Raw genomic sequence first — 27,270 nt, forward strand, 5'->3', positions numbered from 1 at the left:
CTAGGAGCTCTGTATTCTATATAGGATGTGCTTGTTAATATTTTGAATTAATAATTACCCTTCTTTTGAAAAGTATGTCAGATGTCTTAGTATAATATAGGCTAATTAAATAAAAATAAGCTAAAAACCAGTTAATGGTAGTACAGAACTTGATATTTCCAATCATCTGGGGCATTCGGATCCAGGTGCTCTAATATTTTAATATTCAGTGATGAGAGATTCCAAATCTGCTTATCTCCTGATTAGTGCAAGTAAACAGAAGTTCAGGTCATTGTTGAATTGGGCTGTGCTGCATTTAAATCCTGAGACTGCTGGAGGGTTTGAGCTGAAAGAAGCAGGAATTTTCCTGTCAGTCTTTTCCTTTTGATTGTGACCACTCACCTTGGGGAAATGGATACTGGCCTAAAGGCTGCACATGCCATGCAGTTTCCAGCAGTTTCCACACAAAGAGTGTTTGTTGTTTCAAATCCTTGCTAGACTAAGTTCCTAATTTTCTGATATCTAAATCAAAATTACAAAAATGAACTAAGAGCATTTTACAGTGGTGTAGATCAGGTAGATCTTGCTGTTGGTTAAGATACTCGAAAAGAATATATTTGAAATACTTAAAGTTGGGTTGGTTGCTCTGGCAACAAAGCCAAGCTTCTGAAGATTATCCTTAGCAACTGCAGCTTTGGCAGAGGAGCAGCAAAAGGGAAAGGTAATTAGTCTTGGACTTTGCTTTTAAAACTTGTGTTTTAGTAACTAGGCCAGCACAGATAGCAATGTTTGTGTGCATTGCAATCATCTTAATTTTCAGTTGAACTGCAGGAGTTGTTCTTTCTGTTTACAGAAACAATAAGCTTCACTGGTATACAGGCCTAGGAATAAAATTACCTATGAATACTGGGTATCAAATGAACCAGGCCTGACATTGGAATGGATATGAGTTTGGACATATCAAGTATTTTTGTTTAAAGGAAACTCATTTATTTCAGCCTAACAACTTGTAACCTTTGAACAAAGAACCACAAGGAAAATGAGCTATAACCAATGGTAATTTTTATGAACCGTTCTTAAAATCACCTGAATTATGGATGGTATGAGAAGAGAGCTGGTTGGTAAAAATAAATGAAGGAAAAATATATTTGCTTTAATCTGCTGGTTTAATTTAGCTAGACCTTGATGAGACAACTGGAATGCCTATGGATTGTTAAAGCCATCCTACTTTCTCAAAATTTACCATGCCATTTAAGCTATAAACCAGGCATCTTAGTCCTCAGATTTAAGTAAAACACTAAGAAGTTGAAATACAAATCTGGGTCTTTAAAAGTCTAAGTTCAGAGCTTAAGAAAGCCTGATTCTCAGCATCATAACTCACTGGGAGACACAAATGAGTTCAACATTCAGGTTCTGACACTTTCTAGGAATTAACTTTGAGAATATGGTGGCTTTTGCAGTTCATTGGGTTTGTGTGGTAATACAGAAAGGTAACTCTTTCAGCCATAATTTTAGTAGAATTTCATTAGGTCTTCAGAAATATTCTCTGTCATGGTTCTGAGGATATGTTTCTAGGCATAAAAGATAACCTTTGAACTTTAGAAATGGTTTGAAATATACTGACTATAGAATTTGAAAAACAGCAGGAGAGATAGCTATCATTTGACCTAGACCTATGTACTGCTAGGACTAGTTTAATAAACAAAATTTTAGCCTTGGGAACTTCAAATACTATGCAATGATCCCCTGGTTTTTCTTTTGGAGGACTTAGTTTGTCTCAGCGATAGACTTAGATCAGCTCATTTTAAGAGAGCCACCTACCTTTGTGCCCATCAGGGATAGGCATTGTGGAAGTATAAAGATGAATAAAACACAGCCTTTGAATACACTCTTTAAGGAGTTTATAATACGGCAGAGGAGAAAGAAAGTATATGCAGCTAATTCTAATTCACAATAGAGAACCGACTATAGGAAGTGGAATTTGAACTCTGCCTTGGCAAATATCAGGCAGTATGGCTGAGGAAACAGCAGGTACACAGGCATGAAGGCTGGCTGTGTCTGAGTAACTGTATAAATTGCCTAATACTCTATCTTACTTACTGCATCACAGTGTGGCTGTGGCATTGTGTTTATGGTGGGATATAGAATGAAAAGAAGCTGGAAGAATAGGCTGCAGTGAAACCATCTGAAAACCAACAGGAGAGGCGGCTATCATTTGCCCTAGACCTTTGGCGTGGAATCAAAGGTTTTCGGCTGACATTATCATGACAGTAATGTGAGTGCTTTACAACTTGTCCTATCTTTCCAGCTTCATCTCCATTGCTTCATATATTTATTCACTAAATATTTACACCAGGTTCACTGTGAGTCAGGTGCTGTGTTAGGCACTAAGAATATACTGGTAGAAGAAGAGCACAGTCTCGACCTGATAGAGCTTGCAGAAAATGGGAGAAGGGTTAGACATTAAGCATGTAATGGCACAAATAAGTATAGAGTTACTGACACTGATATGTTCCAAGAAGGAAACACATAGGGAACTGACAGAGTGTATAAGGAGGGACCCTGCCTCTGCCTGGGCTGACATGGGGTACAGTGAGGGGAAGATGGTCAGGGAAAGTTTCCCTGTGGAAGGGGATGCTTGAGGTAAAATTTGAAGGATGAATAGAAATAAGGAAAATGAAAGGGCAAGAATGGGGATAATATTCTATAGTGTGTACAAAGCTTCTAAGGCCGGGGGAGCATGACAGGTTTAAGTACCTGAAAGAAGGCTTGGCTAGTGAACTGCACGTAGTGCAGAAAGGTGCATGAGATACAGTTCGAGAGAGAAGCAGGGACAAGATGCAGTGAAATCTTGTTAAGGATTTTAGTCTGTATCCTACAGGCCGTGGGAAGCATTTGAAGGGTTCTAAGTGGGAGATGAACAGGTGAAATTTGCATTTAAAAATATTTTTATTACACTATTGAGAAAGCATTGAACCAGAAGGGGTATGAAGAGAGCAGTTGTGAGGCTACTGCAGAAATCCAGATGAGAGGTAGACTACGGTGGCATTGGTGCTGGCAATAGTCAGAAGTGAACAGAAATGAAAGAATAAAAAATCATCAGAGCTTGAGATAGATTGGATATCGGAGATAAGGATTGAGGTGTTAAAGACAGTGATTCGAGTTCTTCTGGCTTGCCCAATTGGAAGGATGATGGTGCTATCCTGGGACAGGGAACTGAAAGTGGGAAGTCCAGGGTTGGAACTGGGGCTTTGGAGACATGATTTTAGACACATTGAATCGGACAAGTTGTTCAAGGGTAGCTGTTAGTGGGCAAATGCATATATGTGTCTGGAGCTGCAAGCGAAGACATATTTAGGAGGCAGGAGTGGAACTGAGTAAGGTTAGTTAGTGAGAGACCAGAAAGCAAACAAAGACTCAGCCTTGAAGAACTCCAATATTTCATGGTCTTTAGGGGATAAACTTTCAAAGGAGATTGGGAAAGGCCTGACAGAGAGGAGAAAAAGCAGGGGAATGGGGAATCAAAGGAGGATAGGGATTCTAAAAGGAGGAAGTTGTATATGTGAGTCTTTGAAGGGAGATGTCGAATGCAGTATTTTTCAAATTTTAATTCAATGAGCCTTTACTTTGTTTAATATGAAAGGGACACAGTCCCATGGTCATTGTTTATTATATGGGCAAATTCAATTGGGAGTTTTATGTGGGGATAAACAGTAACCCTACTACTAATTTCTAAAACAAAATACTTAGTGACCAGTGTTAACGTAATAGACATGAGACTCTATATTTGTCAATGATATCTCTTTATGCGAGATATATGTGACTTGGAGAATAGATTGAAATTGAGTTCTGATTTGAGAATAAGCATTTTATTATTCAAGTAAAAGTGCACACAGGAAATTTTCCATTACTTCTGTGGCTATCAAATGAATGTGAACAGTGGATTTCTTATTTAAAAAATACAATTGTCCAGTAAAATACTTTAGAGCACGAATATAAATTTTAAACTCATTGCTGTAAAGACAGATACTATAATAGTATCCCAGACAGATGTGAGGAGTTTCCAGGAGATTACATGATGTGCTGCCTCTATTACTGTTTGAAATTCATACTTTGTAGTGGCAGCAACATGCAAATGCACATATGTGTGGTTTCCCCCCGTTTTCTTTACCTTGTAAAGCTTTCTTCTTCTCTGCAGCAATGTACACAGAAAGATTGTCACTCTCATCTATCCATCTTGCTATATAATTTCTACAACTGTTCCTCAGTTGTTAATATATTTCTGTGGAATATGTGCAAATACACATGAGCAAACTGTCTAAAAGTTATTCAGCTAGTCAGTGAACCATGTAATCTGTTGGTTCAGAGACAACAGATAATAGAGTGAGATATTTGCCTTGCCATCCACACACTCCATGTAGCATCTAGGCTCCCAAAGTCAATTTGTGTTCTGTTGGGGCATGTCTCATCACACTATATTATCACATCAGGGATAGGAAATTTGGATAATGACTATCTGATTTAGTGGAAAAAAAAAAGACTATTTAGTGAATTGAATATCTGTGAGGTGGGAATTTTGAACTAGAATTTAGTCCCATCCTTGGTTAATTTGATATTCTATATGTGTTTCATCACTGTTTTCCTCTCTTTTAACAATGTAAGTTAGAAATAACCTTGTTAATTAGCATCTATTTTTAGGTTGATGGCATGACACAAGCCAAGAGAGAGTGGGAACATTACGGTACTACCATAGCACAAGCAATAAAACTCCTTTCAAAAGGGAAAGTAGACAATGGAAATGAAAATTAAAGTTACCCCTTGTAAGCTATACTTACAGAGCATGCCTATTTTGAATAATCAGAATTAAGTAAACTGTTAAGTAAAGAGTTCACTTGGTAGGCTTACCTCTACTTCAGTACATACATCTGAAAATTGTGTGGTAGCACATTACTCCCCTCCTTAGAAGCTTTCATTGGCTCCTTGTTATCCCCACAATTCAGCCCAATTCCTTCCACATTCTGTTCCCAGTTTTCCTTTCTATCTTTAATTCCAAACACCTGTCCTCTTGCCCACTTGAACTATTCTAGTTCTTTTCTGAATAAATGTTACATTTTCCATCTTCTCTAAGACTGATAATGCTGTTTCCCCATTATTTTTCTGTGTTCCGGGTCATATTATTTCTTGTTGATAGAGCCATTATTGACCCCTTCTGGCTAGGATATATCTCAGAGTAATTCATCTTCACCTCTCACAAGGTAATCAACACTTTTTACTTATTTTGATTACGTATATATGCATTTTATTTTCCCTTCTAGACTAAATCTCCTATTTGTGGAGTTGATGGCTGGTTAAGTGAATCAATGAAGGAGGGAAAAAGAGACATTGTCGAAAAAGGAGGAGTTCCTCCAAGGTCTAAGTCTCGGTAGATTTAAACTTTTGCAATAACCTGGAATTTATATAGTTTTCTCCTCAGAAGCACCCCCTAACTCAACAGCCTTGCAAAAAGTATGTTTTATAGGAATCTATTGGCTTTACCAAACATTACATATAATATAGGGCTGCAAAGTAGAAGCCGATTTGAATACATAGATTAATTCATAAAATCTTGAGGTAATCTAAACAGTTATTTAAAATATTAAAAAATTCACAACCAACTAGGTGTTGTGAACTAATTGGCAACTAGTTGGTAGCAAATTCAAGATTGGAATTCAGATTTCCTGATTTCCAAGCTAGTTCTTCATTCACATCATGATGATGATTTCTGATTTTACTTGGCTTTGGTTTCAATATTCTTGGAGCCCCCACGGTCTTTAAAGACTTTTAAAAATCTTTTAAGTATCTTCTTTGAATATCTTGTGCATTGTTTTTCATTTGCTTCTTTTTCGTTTCAGTAGAGAATTATAGTTTTCTTTGTCAGGGAACAATTATGTATATGGGATCAATAGAAAGCTTGGCCCAGTGGGTTGAACTGGATCAAGCAAAACAAATCAGATTGGGTGGGCCAGAATGGGGGAAAGACTAATAGGCAGATCTTGAGGACTTGGTCTGCAGTTAGAGAGGAGATGCTAATTTTAGAGTCGATCTACATGCCTCAGAAAATACAAAGATGACAAACTTGTGGACTCTGACTTTAAGAGTAGCAGTACTCTAGAAGCACTCTAGTAGCTATATTTCAAAGAGTAGTGTTATACTTATCATTAAAAAGGTATAACAAGATGCTACCAGCCTACACAATCTTCTCAGTCAAATTTGGAAATGTAGACTGGTTAAATTCTGGGCCCTGATTTTTCCCCAGCTGGTATTCTCAATGGTACCACAGCTAGGCAGAGGATGATGGTTCTAAAGCACTTTGAATGTGAGTGTGGCCATAGAACTGGTTGGGGAAGGAGATGGAATTGAAGTTTAAGGTGAGAAAGAGACAAAAACATTGATTTGCAGATTTTTTACAGTTTCATCCACTTGTCTATTTTTGTGCTTCAACTTTTGTAATTTTTTTTCTGATTGTCAAAGTAATATATACACATTTCCAAATTTTGGAAACCAGACAAAATCCCAAAGAATAAAGTTAAAAATTGTCTGCAATCTTACTCTCAGAAATAAACACAGCTAACATTCTTTTCCTAGGCATTTCTAGTCATATGTATTATAAATTGGGGTCATACTTTTATCTAATTTTTCAGAAATCTCCTCTACCTACGAGTGTCTTATGAACATGGCTCCATATCATTAGATGTTTTACAGTATGTTGATTGTAAATGGCCATCAGGTGTCTATAATGTATTTAACCCATTCCTTACTATTGGGCATTTTATTTATTTTCATTAAAATTTTTCCATACATCATAACTAATTTGTAAGATAAATACACTTGATGCTTACCATGCCTTAACTTAGATATAGTTATAATGGATATGACATGGAAGCTTGAAAAACAAATCTACTTTGAAATTACATGTCTGTCTCTTGCCTTTCCTGAACTCCAGCTTTTTCTCATCTGTAAATGAGAGTGGTCAGTTTCTCTCCAGCTCATGAAACTTGTTGGGAGGAGTAATTAAAAACATATGTGAAAGTCCCTAACTTGGTTGTTAGTTGAAACTGATGTAACATGACAGAAGATGGCTTACCCTAGAGTATCCAGTTTCTTTTTCCTTGTCATTTAGAAGTCCTCAAGTGAATTTTTGGTAGATATGCTCATAGATGTAGGTTTTCCTTCAGCTTATATGGAAGCAGTGAAATTTACGCAGTTGAGTAAAGGGAGGTAATCTGTAAGTGTTCTGAGTTGAAAGAGGAAGTCAGTAGTTCATAGAGCTGATCGCTGAGAATTAATAGTGCTTTTGATATGGTTTATATGTACAACACAGGGCTGACTGCCACCTAGAAACCAGATTCTCAGAGAAGATCTATGAGGGAACCTAAAGCTATGTACTCTATACCCTTATAAAAGCAGATTCACTTATTAGTCATTCAACAATCATTTTCTGATCACTGCTGTATGCCAGGAACCATGCTTAGAGCTAAGATTATAGGAAACTGCTCCTGCCATTAAGGAACAGACAGTAAAGTATATTGTGATCAGTGGCACAGTAGAGGTATGTCCAGGGTGCTGGGATGGTCCAGTTCTAGCAGATCAGGGAAAGCTTCTTGGATGAGGACCTGAGTTAGCAAAAGGATGGATAGAAGTTCTGCAGGAAAAGAGGCAGGGAAAAGTTTTGTAATAGAAAACACCTTATACAAAGGCCTGGAAGCTAGATAAAGCAGGACAGATTATTGGAGACACAAATAGTTCAGGGAAGCCAAAGTTTACAGTAGGTAGATGGGCAAGAAAAGGGAGTTGGGAGAGGAGACGTGTGGCAAGGAGATTGTAGAAGTGAACATGGTCTCCATTAAGGAGTTGGACCTAAGGGCAAGCATGATCAGGAACCACTGGAGGGATTTTAAGTAGTAGATTGACAAGATTAGATCTGCATTTTAAAAACGTTTCAATTTTCAAAAACAGGCTCATTCCCAGTGAGCACTGTATGAAGATGTGTATTTTGGCTGGGTAATGTGCAGACTGGGAAAAATGAGGCAAAATTCCCAGAGCTTTCGACCGCCTGACAATATAAGAACTGAGAAATTGCTCATAATTCTTTTTTCATGACTGTCTGCAGTTGAATCTTCTCCATGCATAATCTAGCCACCTCATTACTTAGAGCTGAGAGCTCTTCCTTTCTTAACCAGAGACAGAGTAATTTTCTGGCTCTTTAGAAGAAACAACTTTTTGCCAGTTTTATAGAAAGAGTAGTATCTGTGGAAAGGAGGTGTAGCTTTGAAATATATCAGATCCCAAGGAAATGTTTCACTGACATAAATGAATGTGTCTAAATAATGTTTGGCTTGGGGGTCAATTAAGATCTCAGTTTCCTTTGCTTTATCACTGTAGCAACACTGTTGTTTACCTGCTTAAATTGCATCTCTGCATTTCTGATTTTGAAGTATTCATTTTTTGTATGCCTTGGCTGAAGTGGCTCTTGCTTCCAGTTCCAGTGGAGATTTTTTATTGGTTCTGGTCAATTATGATGAATCCATTCCCAAGCAAGTGATTTTTTTAGGGTTGCCTGTATAACCCTAGTTCTAGACAATTAAATATGAATGAAAATTAGCTGGTGATTTCTGGATATAAGGTGCATGAACATGTGATACCTACAAACACGTGACTCTGAAAGTGGCTAGTCAACATGTTGAAAAACAGCAGAGCAGAAGGAAAACCTAGGACTTTGATGAAATAATTGAGCCTCCAAATTAAACATTCCTGGAGCCTCCCTACCTCATGACTTCTTGCTATGTTTAAGCACCTTTAGTTGAGCTTTTGGTTGCTTATACCCACAAACACTGATGGTATCAGTACCCTCACCATATCTGTTTATAAATCTTGTTTAAGATTCTCAGCTCCCAGCAGTTGTAAGCCATGTGCATCTAATACTTCCACAGTACTTGAAATATTGTCATAGAAATAAAATCTGACATTTGTATAGCAGCTACAGGTTTGCACGGGGCTTTTATTTCATTTGGTTCTTCTAATATTCTTGTGATATGGGGATGCTAATGTATTACTATATATCCAGGGTCTCTGTTTTAGTTTGCTAATGCTGCCAGAATGCAGTATACCAGAAATGGAATGGCTTTTTATGAAGGGGATTTATTAACTTACAAGTTTATAGTTCTAAGGCCTTAAAAATGTCCAAACTAAGGCATCCAGAGAAAGATACCTTGACTCTGACAAAAGGCCATTGCCTTTCACATGGGAAGGCACACGGCTGGCATCTGCTGGTCTTTGTTCCCAGTTCCATTACTTCCAGTTTCTGATTCCAATGGTTTCCCCTCTAAGCATCTGTGGGTTCTGACTTTGGTGCTCTGGGACACAACTTTGGGTTTATCTCTTAGCTTAGCAACTCATGGAAAGGTACATGGTGACAACTCCTGGGACTTTCACATTTCCAAACAGCTGTGTCTAAGCTTTCCCTGCCAGCACTCCAAGCATCTGTAAATGTCTGTGACTGTGTCAGCTCTGAGCTTTTTCCAAAATGTTTCCCCTTTTAAAGGACTCCAGTAAACTAATTAAGACACTCTTTGAATGGGTGGAGTCACAGCTCCTTCTCCATCAAAAAGTTATATCCACAATTGAGTGTGCCACATCTCCATGGAAACAATCAAAAGGTTCCACACTACAATATCCTTGATTATAGAACATGGCTGCTCTCTAAGATTAGTTCAGGATTGAAAGAACATGGCTTTTCTGGGGCACACAGAAGTTTCAAACCAGACCAATCTAGAGACTGGTAACAATATCTGTCCACCTTGGGGAATCTGAGGTGGAAAAGGTGCTATTTATTGAAAATTTGATGGCTCTCCTGGGAGCCAAGGAAAAGTAGATTGGAACTAATGGCTGATCCCCTAAATCAAGGCATGGGAAGAAAAGGGGTGTCTGGAAGTCACTTCCACTTCCTCAGGAAGGTTCTTGGGTGAGCAAGACACGGATCCTGACTCGACAGACAGTGAAACGTCTGGGCGCTATCCTGGAACACAGACTGATTTTCTGTGGGATGGACCCTTTTGACACAATACGTGATGTTACTTCACTCTCTTCCTCCCAGCCTGTAGGTTTTTGCCCTAAATTTGAGAGAGTGAAAATGAGAAACTGCGAGTGTATTTAAATACGGAATCTTAACACTGAAAGTACTATCAGGTATAAAAAATATTGGGTTGCTTTTCTGGCGATCTTGATAAATGAGTTGTTATACTGGTAGAGAAAGAAACATTTTCTACCTCAGAGAGAATAGTGTGGGCAGCCAAAAAGAGACAGGGCTACATTGGTGGCTAATAGGAGATTAGGTGGACATCATTGATTAATGAATTCAACAAACATTCATAGAACAATAGGAAACAAAAGAGCTATACTTCCTGTCTTAAAGCTAAAGGACGCATATGTTCTAGTAGTGAAGATAAATAATAAAGTGAAAAAGAGGAAATAATGAAACATATAATAACGATTGTGATAACTGCTGTGAAGGAGGAAGATCAGCATGCAGGAAACTAGTGTACTAGTGAAGGGGTTGCTTTATATTGAGTAGTCTGTGCAGGCCTCTGTGAATAGACTATACTCAAGCTGGGGCCAGAGAGGAGGGCAGGTGCCAGGAAAAAGGGGCAGCATGTGCAAAGGTCCTGGGGCAGGAAATGGTATATTTAAGGAACAGATTTTTTTAATGTAAGCTACCTTTCACCACATCTTGCTAATTGTTAATAAGTGCTTATTGAACTTTTAGCTGTCTCTCTCATATTGTATGAGATAGATATATAGGTATATATATGTGTGTGTGTGTGTGTGTGTATATGTGTGGGCTGGGATTATGATAGAATACTTGATGAGGGAGGTGGGTTGGACTCCCTCATCAAGTATGAGGGAGTGTGGACTGTGAAAAACAGGTGAGATTTAAAGTGGTAGAAGGGAGAAAGTGGAAAACAATATGTGGAGTAGAAATGAGCGTGGTATATTCATGGGGTAGTAAACACAATACATTTCTGAGAGTGAGATTAATGGATAATCTTGAATTAATTCTTCTTAGTTGGGAATTGATAACCAGCAATCTGAGAGTCACAGGACACCACAATTTCAGCCCCGCCCTTTTACTACTCCTGTCCAAATACTCACTTAAATTAATTAACTCGGGGTGGGTCACAATGGCTCAGCAGGCAGAGTTCTCGCCTGCCATAGCAGAGACCTGGGTTCAATCCCCGGTGCCTGCCCATGCAAAAAGAAAAAGAAGAAAAAAAAAGTAATTAGCTCAGTGCAATGATTCATAAAGAACAAACAAAGTAAATATCCTGTCACTGAGATTGGCTTTCAAAGCACATGGCTAAATTTCCAGTGGCAAATGTTCCCGACCTCCACGTTTTCCTATCTATAATCTATATTTATTTTCATTGTGTGTGTTAAAACACTGCAGGCGTTACACAATGTTTTCTACTGTTTGAGCCTAGCACTAACTAATAGTGTTTTCAAATGCTTTGCAGACATAGCTCATTCACTCTCCCAGCTCCATAGAGGTAGGGAGGGGCAGGTAGCATTGTCTCTGGGGAATGAATGAGGAAGCTGAAGGGCAGAGAGGTTAAATGACTTGTATAAAATCACACAAGGGGTCAGTAGCTGTATGTGAATAGAACTCAACTTCCAAACTTTTAGTCCAGGGCTCTGTCCACTAAGCCCCTTTTCCACTTCAGGCAGCTCTAAATGTTAGAGAAAAAAAGTGGTTTTTTTTGGCTTTCCAAATGATAAAGTGAGTTGGCTTATGAAAAAGGTTCATTACATTTCAGCTGAATGTAGCAGAGTGGTTTGGCTTCTTATTTTTATAAAGCATCAAACATTTTCAAGTCCCCAAATTGTAGTTCATTGTAGGTGACATGCATAGTTAGCACTTTGGGAAGGTAAAAGCTCAAGAAATGAGTGAAGAGTATCAGATTGCCGTACTTCTCTCTCTTCCTCTTTACTCCTCTTTCAGAGAGCAGATTTCCTTGTGAGCATTCCATTCAGACCCATCACGGTGCTTAGCTGGGCTTAGCTTAGTCGCCACCAACACCAACCTCAACCTCACCCTGATAGTTTTGCTGCTTCCAGATCAACAGCGTTTATAATATGCTACAATTTTCTGAGGCCCAAGAACTGTTGGAAATGCCAAGTTTGGAGTTTTAGCACTGAGCAGGCATGTGCTGTTGTTTGCTTTGTCTTAGTATTTGGATGCAAAAGTAATAAGAGCAAAAACTGACAGCTGCTGTCACTTCTGCTTCTCCTCTTCCTTCTATCGCAACACTCAAAGGCCAGCAAGATTTGTGTTCACAAAACCTTTTCTAAGAATTTAGTCTGGGCATCAAGTCTTATTTTCCCTGAAATAATAATGTTCCCAGCAAGTTGTAAGAGTCTGAAAAGTAGTTCGGAATGAAATTCTGCCATTTCAGCCCAAGCTATTATCCTGCAGTTGTGGCATTCTACAGTTGGAATTGTTTTTTATCTTGACCCTGCATTTTCTTTAAATCTTGACCCTACAGAGGAGTTCTAATGAAATGATGGATTGGTTTCTGCCCCACTAGAGAGAGACAATAAAATATAAGTTGCATTAAATTCAGAGAAATGGAGACCTATCCTGTGTGGGGCTCTCTATATGAAGCTGCCTTTCCCATATATATACATATATACATTATTAACAACCATGTGTTTTCAAACTTAATGTTATTCAATACCAAATCAAAGCTGACTCATGGAGAAAACTACTGTTTGATTCTATTTAGTCCACATTTCCCTCCCCGCTTTAGGGTGTCTGCTTGTGCGGTTGGGGGGTGGGTGTGTATAATGCGGTCTGAATACATTCTTATAAGTATTAGAAGAAGTATGGAAACACAGAGCCCTTCGTGACCCCAGAGCCCTCTGTTGATCACTGGTGTTTGTTGTAGGAGGAAGGCAAACATAAGCATAGAAGTGTTATTGAACAGAAACCCCTTCAAAAATGTCTCTGAGCTTTTGTTCTCAGGTTGCATAGCAGTAGGGGGCCCCCCTCCTCAGAAAGCATACTTATGCAAGTATTAAGAACTGGCTGAGATAAGAAGTAAAGCTTAAGAGACCTTCATCATTAGCTGCTAGTGGTAGAGATTAGTGATCCTACTACAGGATTACAGATGGAAAGAGTGCCAGTGTTGGTTAATTGTTCATTAATGCTTGTAAAATAAGCCAGCTGGAGGAAAACTGACCATTGTCTACTCTCTCAGAGTGAAACTAAATTGGATCTGCTCATCAATGGCGGTATTGATGTCAGAAAAAAAATTACACATGTAAACTCCTTCTCTGTCTAACCCTCTTGCTTTTAAACATTTAATTAAAAACTATTATCCTAATAAGCAATGATTAAATTGTCAATGCATATTTTCTATCTGTGGCTGACTTTTATCTCAACTGAAGACATTTTCCTTCAATGCATTTGCTCTTTTCATTTTGCTCCGAAACAGAAAATAAAATTGGCATCCAAAAATGGCCTCTGTGCACAAATAAGCCTATGTATTTTGGGTTATAATTTTGAGATAAAAGAGGCCACACTATTAAACAATTCTTGAGAACTTTAGGCCCTTCTTTCTCCCTGCCTCCCTCATTATCCTCTTCTCACCAGCAGCATTCAACATGTGCGGAGGCTATCCATTCCTCTCCCAGCCTTTTGCACAGGCAAGGTTAAATGATTTGTCCAAGGTCACATGCTGTCCAAGTCAGGAATAGAGCCAAGCACGTTGGCCTTATTCTAGAAAATGCCACTCTAAGGTTAGAGACTATGCAGTTAACCTTGATTGAATCCCAAAACAGAATATTTTGAGATGTTTCCTACAGACTTTTTTTTTAAGTCGGAGTTGGAGTTAGTTTATTCATCCAGGAAATATTTACTGAGTCCCTACCATGTACAAAAGTGAGGAACAAATTGACATGATTCCTGCCCTCGTGAGTTTACAGTCTAGTGGGAAGAGAGACAATATTTTATAAATTTAAAAATAGGGATAACTGTGATGGAGGATAAGCAATCGGTACAGCCAGGGGTTCTCACAGAAGAGCGTGATTTAGGTTTGGGAAGAAGGAAGGAACTTTCTGAGAAAGCAGCATGTAAGAGGGAAGCTGAGGAAGGAATGAGCAGTCGTTAGCTGAAGACTCAGGGACACACGACCGGCAGATGGCAGATGCTGGGGCTTGCGCACAGACCCAAAAGTGAGAAGGAATCTCAGTGTGCAGAAGAAACTGAACAAGGAGAGGATACACTCTCAGATTTTAAGGCAAATTCAGGTTAGTAGTCCGCAGAGGTGGCTTGACTGATTCTTTATAGATAGGTGCAGGTAAGTGCCCGTGTTAGTGTCTAGCGAGAAAGACAACCTGGCTCCTGCCTACCTATCCTATATCACCTCCTGCCACCATTTTCTTTTTTGATTATACTGATAACATGTTAGCTTATTTCCTATTTCTCTAATGTGTGGAGGTTATACCCAACTCAGCGTGCCAGTCCGGCTCTCAAGCATAATTTGCTTTAATTTTTAGAAGTTTAATTATTTAAAAGTAATTTTAATTATTTAAATCAGTAGACTTTACTCAAATTTTACCAATCATCCCTCTAATGTCATTCATAGAAAAAGAAAACCCAAGATCAAGTCTCATGCACGTTTTAACATATGTAGATCTCTTTATTCATACTGCCATTCATTCATCCAGCACATATTTAGTGAGCATTTACTAGGTACCGCTTTCTAGGCACTACAGGATTACGAGAAAACAAGAGTCAAAGGCCCTTCTTTCATTGTTAACTCTAGTGTTGCTTTGCCAAGGCATATTTCCTCTCTATCATATTGTCCTTTTTAATCAGATCCATAGCAGTCTTTATAATCTGAGGTTGTCATTAATTTCTTGTATTTCCCTCCTAGAATATAAATATCACAATAGCAGGGCATTTTAGAAATGTACTTACGTAATCTATAATCAAGACACTCTCAAAAACTAAAATATCCTCTAATTCAGTGGTTAGATTACTATCATATTGAATATAAGGTTATAGCCTTGAATTTTAAATTTTAAGGAAATAATGCTGGTATTCAATCTCTTGTTATTTTGTATTTCACCAATGCTAGAATAAAATGTGCAAAGTCCCTGTTTTTATATATAATGCTCTAAGCATTTCATATGTCTTAATTCACTTATCTTCAAAGAACACAACTGAGGAGAGTAGAGGCAGACTTTCACAATGATTCCTTTTTAAATTACTTGGACGTAGAGATGATAAATGAAATTTTCAGTTACATTATCTCAGGACAGGCCAGATGTGGCAAATTTAAGTTCTGCTTCAGACCTATGGAAAAGATTACCAGATGTGATGGGTTTTTCCTTATCAGACTGCTAAGTATTAGTGTTGATTATTCCAGCAAGCAGTGTATGTGGAGTTTAAGTAGAAAGTTTTCTTGGTATCCAAGGCTCCTTGCTGTCTTACAGCTGTTCTTCTGGTCTCCTTTGTGGTTCTTATTAATTCATGGTTTCTGCCTGCCTCGCTTCTGACTTGAAAAACCTGAATGCAGTCAGATGTCATAGGTTAGAGCAAGGCAGTAAACTAAAAACCAAGAATGTGATCAGACAGGAATGAATACCAATTCTTACCATGCCCTCTCTCCATATTGTTGGTGATATTGATATAAAAATATTTGAGCATAATTGAACAAAATCCAGAATCGTGGTTGGCCCTTTTTTGTGAATCATTCAAACTATAACTTTCAGTTGAATGCTTCCCTGGTAGATGTGAATGGCAGCATGATTTATAGAAACCCAGAAACAAGATATTATGCCCATATCACTAGAGTTGATTGCTTTAACTATAATGGATTATTTAGAATGGTTCTATCATAGTTTACATAGTGTTATTCGGAAAGTCTATGTCTTGGCATTGGGAATCCAAGACTAAAAAGGAGAGGCTCTGTAATTCAGACCAAAAGGGGCTTGATTGAGAGAAAAAAAGGAGACCCTTAGGGCGGGCCCTAAGCGTGAGGCTGTGATGGCTCTAGTTGAGGGGAAGAGACTTGGGAGGAATGGGTCGTGCAGGGCTTGTGCAGGCCTTGCAAATATAGCTCTGGAAAAAAGTTTATTGGTCTTGACCTAGCTCTCATTGCCAGTGCTGGTGGGGTTGCGTAAGAGTCCAACAGATTAAAAGTGGCACTGTGTATTGTTAGAATCAGTTTTAGCAAGTTATAGGGATGATCTTAACTCCCTACACCTTGCATCTTAAAAACAGTTTTTAAAAAAGCTTTTCCTCACCTCTTTATAGCAGTGACGAGCAAAATTCAGCTTGTGACCATCTAAATATATCAAATTCCCTATTGCATTGTCTAAGTTTTATTTTTATATCTTCATACACTGGTGAACAGAACCAAAGAGTGTACTGACTATCTGCATTACTCTTTTCTGCATGTTGAAGCTCCTAAAGCAGAGAGCAGAAGCCTTAGGTTGAACACAGTTACTCTATAGGAAAATCTATGGATTCACCTGGTCTTCGCTAATGTGCATCAGCTGAAACATTTTCCTCAAGAGATGTTCTCAAGTAAAACATACTTTTAGAATACACAGACAAATGATTAAAAAAGAGAGAGCTTCTAAATTCTGAAAGGTAGGGTTTCCACATCTTAAAACAGATAGACTCATGAGTCCATTAAGGTTCAATGGCAAGCATAATATTTTTTTTTCTGTGTATTTTTTATGCTTTAGTAAGGTCTTTTCATCCTACGATGTTTTGGGAATTAGTGTGAAGGGAAATAAATATATTTGTTTTTCTCAGTACCATCCTACTTTTATCCTGTGGGAAAATTTAATTGTATAGTTGAGATCTATGAAGCTCTGTTCCACTGAGTACCAAGTGGCCATTCTTTCAATAATCTACATAATATCATAAAGATTACGCTAAAGTACAATCAGTTTGTAGCATTTCCTTCTTTAAAAATTGACCTATTGACTCTCCATCCTAAACAAAGCAAAATCCAAACTACTCACCCTGATGTGACTAGTTTATTAGATGGACTGACCCATCAGGAAATAGCTTTTTTTTCTCTTTACTGTCACCATAATCCTTGAAGTTATTTTGGGCAGATTCCATTGCTCTCTGTCCTTTGGGGCAATAGAAAAACCTTATTTACAGTACTATTATTTTCAGTCCAATATAAATCAAAACTTCCATTTCTTATTTAATTCAGAGCATCTCCCTTCCTCTGTTCAGCTAAAGGTCTGGGACAAGTGGTGAAGGGAGATCAAGTCTTCCATTTTTCTTGATCCAAATTTTCTCTCTCCTTCCCCTTTGGATACTCCAAGGTTCAGGTGGAGAGGAAGGGAGAGAGGAAAAGGGTACTACTGGAGCTCTCTGGGAAGTGTAATGCTGTGCCATGGTAGCAGCCAAGCATTAACTTAATCTTCAGGGACATATTTATATTCTATTTAGAAGACCCTATGTGGCCCTTTGCATTGTACTATCCCATGACTTGGGAGATGCTGCTTCCCCTCAGTTCCTATCTTCCCGTGGTAGACCCTCTGCCACTTTTTCTTGGGATATCCTATCCACTAGCAGGGAGCCCTCTTGGGCAGGATCCATTGAAGATGACTGAAGCCAGGCTTCCTTCTTTAGCATCCATTTGGCCCAAGGGAAAACATATTTGGCCCAAATGGGAGCACTAGGTTGACCATTTGCTCCGTTCTTCTTGCCTGGCCTTCACTGGCATCTCTATCCAGCAGCAAGCAGGCACTGGTTTCTGTATTCATCATATGGCCCTGAGTCTCCTGGAGACATCCCTGAAGCTTTCCCTAGATCTCTTTTGACTTCTGCTTTGGTAGCAGCCCTGGTAAGGCCTACCAGTTCTCTCTAAGTAAGCATCTGCCTTGGGTTGGAGAATAATGTCTATTCTCTTACAGATAATTCCAGGCCTTGTGAGTGTTCTTTTGTGGATTCCTTCACTTGGCTTCTGATTGGTGTAGACTGGAAGAGAAAATGTCATAACACTCTCTACTTTTATTCTCTCTCTTCAAAGAATATTCTCAATACATTTCTAATTGTCTATTATATAGGTTGTAGACAGTGACAGTCAAAACACTAGTTTGCCTCTGAATAAATTTTACATTAATATACCTAGCACCACACTTTAAAATGCAGCATGTTTATGGCTCATTGTTCATCGTTTTGTGATCTTAGCTGATAGTACTAGACCTCAGGAAAAATTACATCCCACATTCCATCTACTGTCATTTAAGAGTCCTTAAAATATATAACACAGCTTTCTTAGTGTATCTATGTATACACCTCTCCTGTCTCATATGTATACATCTCACTAATCCCTATACTTGTTTGGCACTTTTTATTACTGTTGTAGAATTCAATGGTGTCTTCTGTTAACACTATAATGGTTGTCATAGTCTTCTTTGTATTAGATTTATTTGTGTAAATTTCACTCCATCACTCCATCCATTCATTCATCTATTCATTCAAAAACTATTCCTTCCCATTTTAAGCACCAGGCAGCCTGCCCAATGCTACGGATAAAAGGTAAGTAAGGTATTGACCTCAAGAAAGTTAGTATAGAAGGACAGAAAGAGTACAGAAAAGCAAAATCCTAAGTGTCAATTCAGTGAAGTAGACACTGGGAATTGATTAAAAGATAAACTAGGCAAAAAATGCCTCACAATTTAACTTTGTAAGAGAGAAGGCACCACTTGACACAAAATATTCATTCATTCCACAAAGATTTATTCCATATCTTCTATGTGTCAGGCTAAGGGATAAGCACTGAGAATATAGTAGTGAATAAAACAGATCCATGTTCTAATAGAGTATACATGCCTCCAAAGTCAAGAAGTAACAATTGGGTGTGGTGAGTTTTATGAATGGGAAAGTGTATGGTGTTAGGCCTAATCTAGTGTAGGAGTCAGAAAAGACTTGAAAATGCAGTTGAATTTGCATTTATTGGCAAAGATCTCTTTAGAAATTCCAGGAAATTGTTATAAGGTTTAGAAAATGAGCTTAACTTAAGACTTTAGGTGTGTATGACTATAATTGATCAATTTATCCCATTGTCTTGAGAAGATTTTTGAGAATATCTCACTGAATTAAGAGGGTTTATATAAACAATGCCCATAAAGCTTTGATGCCATCTCTTTTTGGTTGAGAAAAGTGAATATGTTGATTAGCACAGCCATCACCCAGCTACCACACAGAACAACATCATTTGAACCAACCACTATATTTTAAGTATATGCATAGATTGATGTCAACCTATACACATTGTTAGTAAACAAAAAATGCATTTACTTAAATGTATACTTGTAGTCCTCAAAGTGGCACACAGAATCTTGCCAATAGTAGGCTCTCAGTAAATATTCACTCCTGATTTAAATAACTCTCCAGTGTAATAAATGTAGAAATGTATTTCTTCCATTTATGAGGAGTTGCTGCAGAAAGTGCTGGAATAATCTCAACAGTGATTTTTATGGCAGATATGAATTAAGATAAAAAGAGAGCAACTGCTTGATTATGCCAAATTAAACACTGTGAGGTGCTTATTTTAATTTTGATAACTAATTTATAGGCAGGTAAAGCCGTCCATATGTATACCTATACATGCTCTTGTGCTTGTGAAGCAGGGGTTAGGATTACATGGAACATGGCTTTGTTAAAAGTGTGAATGTCTTTAATAGATGTGCCTGATGATGCTTCAAATCTATAAACCCTCACCAAGAATGAATACATTTCTAGATGTCTCACTACAAATGGTAAGAGGGAGGAGCTTCCATTGAGAATAAAATTATTTTTCATGCTTTCTCAGAAACATTTGGACAATGCCTGTAATGTGGTGGTAGGAAACATTAATCCCAACATGTTTTCTTCTCTGATATAGATTTTAGTTGTTGTTATCATTTAAAGTAAACATTCTTTCAAATGCTTATCATTGAGTCCATGTGTTAAATTCAGAAATAATCCCTATGAACAGCTAAGGAAATAAGTCAGAGGGGCTCAACGAATTTCTCAAGAAGAATTTATCTCTGTTTTCCCAGAATGCATATGAATGTCTATTAGGATGGCTTTGATAAATCATGCAGTGTTTCTCAAAGTACTTTTTAGGGAACATTGGGTCTTTGGGATCTTGAGAGTAGCTGTGTTTTTCCACCTACCTGGTTCCCCAACTCTCCCTCCCCCCTTAACAAAAGAGGACAGCACAAATTAATTTTGTAAATACTGAGTTAAAATAAGTAAAACAAATGTATTTACTCTAGAAAGTCTTAAAACCTTTTAAGTCTGATGAGCCTCCTAGTGTTTGCGTAAGGACATATTTCTGAAATATAGGGACATGGAGTACTGTGACCTCACCATTTAGGTCTTTTGACTTTGTATATCTAGAATAACCATTGTTTCATCTGAATTTACTTTAGGTGGGAACTTAAAATAAGCAAATGTTACCTAATGAAGGGAATAGCAGGTGTCAGTTTTTGCAGGTGCGGGCACAGAGTCACGTTTATGACTTAGAGTTGTCTCTGAGGCAACTCCACTGCACTGTGCTAGGCATTGAGATAAAAATAAACAGGATAACGTCTTTGCATATAAGATTATGGTCTAATTTGAAAAAAAAATTGTGAAAAACAATCATTTCAATATAATGAAGCAATCAATTGCCAGGATAGAGGTATATGCACAGGATAGAATGGAAGTCAGATGAGGGCACTTAATCACACTGAACACTCAGGAAAGAATTCCTAGATGTGATGACAGAGCTTACTCTTAAAGAAGAAGTAGGATTTAACCATGTAAGGCTACAGGGTAGGGGGTTGGCTTCCAAATAGAACATGACGACTGTAAATATGAGTGAGGGAAATTGGGGAACTACAAACATTCAATTTTTGATATTAATGAGAGAGACATAAAAAGGGTACCTCTTTGAATGAAAAGACTGTAATTTTGTGGGGGAAAGTGCTTGGGATACAGTGCTACCATTTCACTCACCTGCAAAAACAAATCTGAGGCCATGACCAACATCAACCTTGGGAATGACCTTCAGATGGAGGACAGTTATTTATTATATAAAAAAAAATGCAAATCTAAAAGTGCCTCATATAACTAAATTTGGGTCTGTGACAAAAGAGAAAAAAGAACAATGTTGGTCTTCTAAAGTAAAGAGGGGGCTTCTGAGAGAAAGATCACGCCTTTCACTCTACCTCATTATACTGTAGCTGGCGGACTGAGAGGAGAAATGTTTCTCTGTGTAGCAGCTCATTAGCAAAAGAAGAACTCTGACATTAGTTAAAATGTTGATAGATGTGACAGGTGGTGTGAAGACACGGTGATGTTGTCAAATTGGAGTGGGAGCCCTCCAGCCTCGTGCCTTGCCTTATATAACCAGTTTGTGCAGCATATATTAAACTGCTAAAAAGAGTCTTTGTTGAGTATAACATATTAGAAAAGTGCAGATTACTATTTTGTGGACTGAACCCAAGCTATGGTTTTCTATATAAAATTTTTCCTTACACTCTGTGCTTTTAATTTAAATATGCTATTTGATTGTATCTTAGGCCTTTTGGATTATATTTAGCTGAAGATATCCTCAGGTGTTCTCATTCTCTGTTGTTTCCAAACTCTCTTCATTTGACCCTTTCCTCTAAAACGTGCACAGGACTCCTCTAATGGGGAAAATTTTAAAAGCACAAGCAAAACATAGCAATAATAAGAAACTCTACTCCTGATCCATGAACCTTTTGAGTTCCCCTGTGTGGTAGCTGCTGGAATGCAATATACCAGAAACAGAATGGCTTTAAAAGGGGGATATATTAAGATGCAAGTTTATAGTTCTAAGGCTGTGAAAGTGTCTAAATTAAAGCAAATCTATAAAAATGCCTGAATTAAGGCACCAACAAGTGGTTACCTTCATTTAAGAAAGGCCGATGAAGTTCCGGGTTTCTCTCTCAACTGGAAAGGCACATGGTGAACATGGCCATGTCTCTTAACTTTCTCTCCAGGCTTCTTGTTTCATGAAGCTCCCCCAGGGGCATTTTCCTTCTTCATCTCCAAAGGTCTCTGGCTGCAGGAGTTCTCATGATTCTCAAAGCTCTTGTTCTAAAGGTTTTTCCAAAATGGTTCCCTCCTAAAGGGCTCCAGTAAGCAACCCCACTTCAGCGGGTGGAGACTACCTCCATAGAAATCATCTAATCAAAAGTTACCACCCACAACCGGGTGGGTCATATCTCTGTGGAGATAATCCAATCAATTTCCATCCGACAGTGTTGAAGAGGGATTAAAAGAAACAGCTGCCTCCACAAGATGGATCAGGATTAAAACATGGCTTTTCTAGGGTACATAATCCTTTCAAATCAGCTCACCATGCAATCACCTTTTTCTTTCATCACTGCATTAAAAATTTTCATTCACTGCTTGCCTCTTCTACATCATCCTCTCAGTCCTTAAACATTTACAGTATAGTTTTAGTAACCAACATTGTAGGGAAATGACTCAAAGATCCTCAATGACTGCCTAGTAAGCAAATCTGACAGTCATTTCGTGATTTTTCAATGCTCTTTTTCTTTCATCTCTCCATACATTTAGAACCACTGATACTATAGAATTCTTGAAATATTCTATTCTTTTTTTCTATAGTGACACATATATGTCTGATTTTTCCTCTAAGGATTTGGGTAGGAATCTCAGGTCTGCCATATACTGTGTTACTTTGGGCAAGTTATTTAATTTTCCTTTGCATCATCATTTTTACCTCTAAAAAGGGAGAGGATCAATACCTACCTGATAAAGTTGGTTGACAGATTAAAATAAGTTAAACCAGGTAGTATCCTTAGCAGAGTACCAGGCACTCAACAAATATTAGTCTCTTACCCATCCAATTTTCTGAGACACTTCTTCTCTATCTCATTCTCTGCAGTCTCTCCTTTCCCCTTAAAGTACTTATTCCATATAGTTCTTTCCTTGGCCTTCTTCTCTATCTTTGTTCCTTTCCTTGGAAATCTCATCAATACTCACTGTTGCAAGTATTGCTTCTATGCTTGACTCTCCTGTCTCTATACTCTTTACTTCTCTCTCTCTAGCTGCTCATTGCACAACTAATGTGAATATCCCACTGTCACCTCAAAATTAGTGTCCAAATGAACACATTTTTCTCCCAGACTTGCCTGCCTCCTTTGTCTCTTATTTATGTTAATGATACCATCTTCTCCTTAATTCCCCAGGCTCAAAATCTCAACACTGCCTTTTATCCTTCCTCTTTTTTTCATACACATCCAATCCATTGTCAAAACCCATAGATTTCAACTCTACAACATCTATCAAAATCCTGAACTGCATTCTGATTCACCTGAATTATCCTGTTATACATTTTCATTATCACTGTTCTTGTACAAGGCATTTTGCTAATCTCCCAGATTTCACTATTTTCAGCTATACTGAGCTTACACACAAATAAATGTGTTGCTCTATTATATAGTTGGTCTTTTCATCCATTCCTCTGGGCAAGAGCTCTGTGCGGTTCTTCCCTGCCTAATAAAGCTTTTATTTAAAGCCTTTCCTCATCTGACCCAACCTTATCACCAAGATTTTATATTGTTTCATTCAAACTGACCCATTTATCATTTCTCTCTTTTGTCTGCTATAAAAAATACCATGCACTGGTTGACTTACACAACTGAATTTAGTGTCTCATGGTTTTGGAGACATGATCAAAATCAAGGTCTTGACAGACATGCTCTCTCCTGGAGTCTGTAGCATTCTGGTGCTGACTTGCTGCAATCCTTTGGGTTCCTTGTCTTGCATTTCTGCTTCCATTACATAGCAATCTGTCTCCTTGGTCTCCTTCTGTGCTTACTCTGACTGCACCAATTTCTTCTGCCTTATAAGGATGCCAGTCATATGGATTAAGGCCCATCCTGATTCAATTTGACCTCATCTAAAAAGTGTATTTGAAGATCCTATTCACAATTAGGATTTGAACATGACTTTTGAGGGGTACACGATTCAATCCCCAACATCTAGCATGTCATTCACAAAGATCCAAAGACTGAATTTATGTGTATTAAAATTGTGGGTGTGAAATTTGAGATTCTAGGGACTCAACTGCTACCTTTGTACATATTAGGCCAGTGCTTAGCAAGCTATGCCTGTGGGTCAAATTTGTCCCACTGCCTGTTTTTTTTTTTTTTGCTCTCAGGAGCTGAGAATGACTTTTACAGTTTCAAGTGGTTGAAAAGAGTCAAAAGGAGAATAATATCTTGTGGCACATGAAAAAATTATATGAAATTTAATTATAGATTTCAAAAGTAAAGCATATTGGAATGCAACCATGTTCATTCATTCTTGTATTATCTATGGCTGCATTCATGCTACAAAGGTAGAGTTGGATAAATGGGACAGATACCACCTGGCCTACAAGGCCTAAAATAGTTTCTACCCAGCCATTATGCAAGTTTGCCTGCTCCTGTGTTAGGTCATAGTTTGTATCCTTGTTTGTGTAGGGCAGCATTTCAGGTAGATTGCAGATTGATGATAAGCTATCCACCCCCTACTACACATTCTCATTTGTTTAGGCAATGCTACAGAATTAGCAGAAGTGAGAGGGCTACAGAGAGCAGAATTTGATGTCTTGGGCATTGTCTCTTTTCCTAATGGAGCACACTGCTTCTAATAACTCTCTCCATGACTGATTTGGCCTTCAAAGTTGAGAAAAAATGCAAGATTCTTGCTACAACACTGTCCTATTATATGTAGGGCCTATAATCAACGTACTTCTGTATAAGAGATTCTTCACATACACAGAGCTCTTGGTTCTTGAGCCAAACTCAGAATTAACAAGACTATATCCTAATTAATTGAAGGAAGTGGAATCTGGGCCCAGGCACCTCTGACCAAAATCTTTCCTACCAGTTTTTTTGTATTCTGGAAAGAATTGGGTTCCCCCAAAGCCTCCATTTCCACCCCCCCCTTACTTTTATTTAGTCAAAATCCTTTAAATAAAAGGATTTTATCTAAAGTTCTTTTTTGTTCTGAGGCTCATAAAAGCCATTTCCCTGTACCTAGAAACTCCAATTGTTTTTTACTTCTTAGCTTATAGGCATTGTGACACTGGGGCCATATAAGTTGCTTATCTAAAAAAGAAAACAAATGCCTACATATTAGTAAAAATTTTTGGTTGCAAACCACATGATTCCCTCTAGCTACTTAAAGCAAAAAGGGATTAATTAAAATATATGAGGTAGCTCAAAGAATTTCTGGGGGGACTGGAGAACTATACAGTCTAGAAAAATGTGCAACCACATTTAGAACCTGTCTAGTAAGTCTCTGTCTTGGTATTCTAGGGTTGCCGTAACCACAGCAGGGTGGCTTAAAACAACAGAAATTTATCGTCTGACAGTTCTGGGGATAGGAGTCCTAAACTGGGCAGGGCCAGGCTCCCTCTGAAACCTGTAGGGGAAAATCCATTCTTGCTCTAGTTTCTGGTGTTTGCCTGAAATCCTTGGTGTTCCTTGGTTTGTAGATGTGTCACTCTAATCTCTGCTTCCATCTTCACCTGGCCTTCTTTCTCATCTCTGTTTTCACATAGTATTCTCTTCTGTTTCTGTCTCTGTTGTCCAAGTTTCCTTTAATTATAAAGTCAACCAGCCAGTCATATTGGAATATGGCTTCCTGTTTTTAGTTTGCTAGAGTTGCTAAATTGCAATGTACCAAGATTGGGTTTGGTTTTCACAAAGGAAATTTATTAGCTTACAAGCTTACAGATCTAAGACTGTGAAAACATCCAAATGAAAGCATCATTAAGCCGATACCTTCTTCCTGAAGACAGGCTGCTGGTGATCTGAAACTTCTCTGTCACATGGCAAAGGCACATGGTGGCATCTGCTGGTCCTTCTCTCCCAGGTTTTGTTGCTTTCATCTTCTGGCTGCTCTGTCTGTGGCTTTCCTTCTGAGTTTCTGTGTCTTCTCTCAGCTTCTGTGGCTTTTTTCTTCTCTGTCTTCTATAATTTCTCTCTCAGCTTCTGTCTCTCTTAGCTCCTATCTGAGTCCTTATAAAGGACTCCAGTAAGAGGATTAAAACCCACCTGGGGCATGCTTCAACTGAAATAACCTAATCAAAAGGTCCCATTCACAATAGGTCTACACCCACAGGAAAGGATTAGCTTTAAGAACAAGATTTTTTCTGGGGTATGTAACAGCTTCAAACCATTACACACCCTTCACCCATTTTGGCTTTATTTTAACTAATCACATTTCCAAAGACCCTATTTCCAAATAAGATCACATTCATGGAACCAGGTATTGGGATTTGAACATATATTTTTGCAGACACAAAGCAACCCATAACTAAACAACATGACAGTTTTAAACTCCATTTAACGCTGATTGTTCTGAAACCAGACACCAGAAGTTCTGTCACAGCCACATAGAAGAACTGATTTTTTTTCCCACAACACTTGCCAGAAGATCGTATCATCCATGCATGACCATTTCTTTATATTGCATGCTTCTGTATTCAGGTTCACTGTGCTGTTGAAACCTGAGCCCTATGTCTGAAGCATGGCTGCAAAGGAATTTGGAGAAGTAAAGTTTTAAGCTTTCCAGTTAACTGAAGTAGAGGACTGCAAACTGAAAGGGGACTGGAATGGATTTTAATAGAATCATTTTACCTATTCTCTGCTGCATCTAATATTTGGGGTTCTTTGTTTCCCTACACCCTTTATTATCATTCTGATATTAAATAAATACATTATCTTAGCTACATAAAAGAGACACACAAGCACTACCTCTCTCTCCAAGTAATTTAAATTAAAATGAATTAACACTGACTTAGATAAACACTGATTGTTCACAGACAATCTAACATAGTCAAGTATGAAGCACATTTGAAACAGGTTTAGAGACAGGGTTGGGAGGGAGTTTTAATCTCTTTTGAGAGTAGCTCTGGAAGAAAAATCTATGGAGGCAATAGGATTTCAGGAATTATTTAGATAAGAGAAGACCATACTGGAGAAGTTGGGGGCAATGTGAAAGAGTGGAGCATATAACAAGAAGGACATGGAATAAGGCTCAGTGGCTGCAGCACCAAATGGGCACTTGGCCTATGAGAAGCAGTGGGGAAAAGCTGGGAAACCTAGTTCTTTTAAATTCCTCTGAAGCATCCATACTACCTGTTCTCTCTGCAAACTGAATCAAGTCACTTGATTTGAAGAGAATGAGTTGTCCTA

General features: G+C 38.2%; 1 long non-coding RNA gene across 1 annotated transcript in view; it reads left to right on the top strand.

Annotated features, from left to right (window-relative positions):
- Positions 1-657: 657 nt before the first annotated feature.
- Positions 658-27,270, top strand: part of LOC143649461 (uncharacterized) — a 211,512-nt gene continuing 184,899 nt past the window's right edge. The window contains exon 1 of the long non-coding RNA XR_013159008.1: positions 658-700. This is a non-coding gene — a long non-coding RNA (uncharacterized LOC143649461). The remainder of the gene's footprint in view (positions 701-27,270) is intronic.

Source organism: Tamandua tetradactyla, chromosome 11 (assembly GCF_023851605.1).
Source record: "Tamandua tetradactyla isolate mTamTet1 chromosome 11, mTamTet1.pri, whole genome shotgun sequence".
Lineage (NCBI taxonomy): Eukaryota > Metazoa > Chordata > Mammalia > Pilosa > Myrmecophagidae > Tamandua > Tamandua tetradactyla.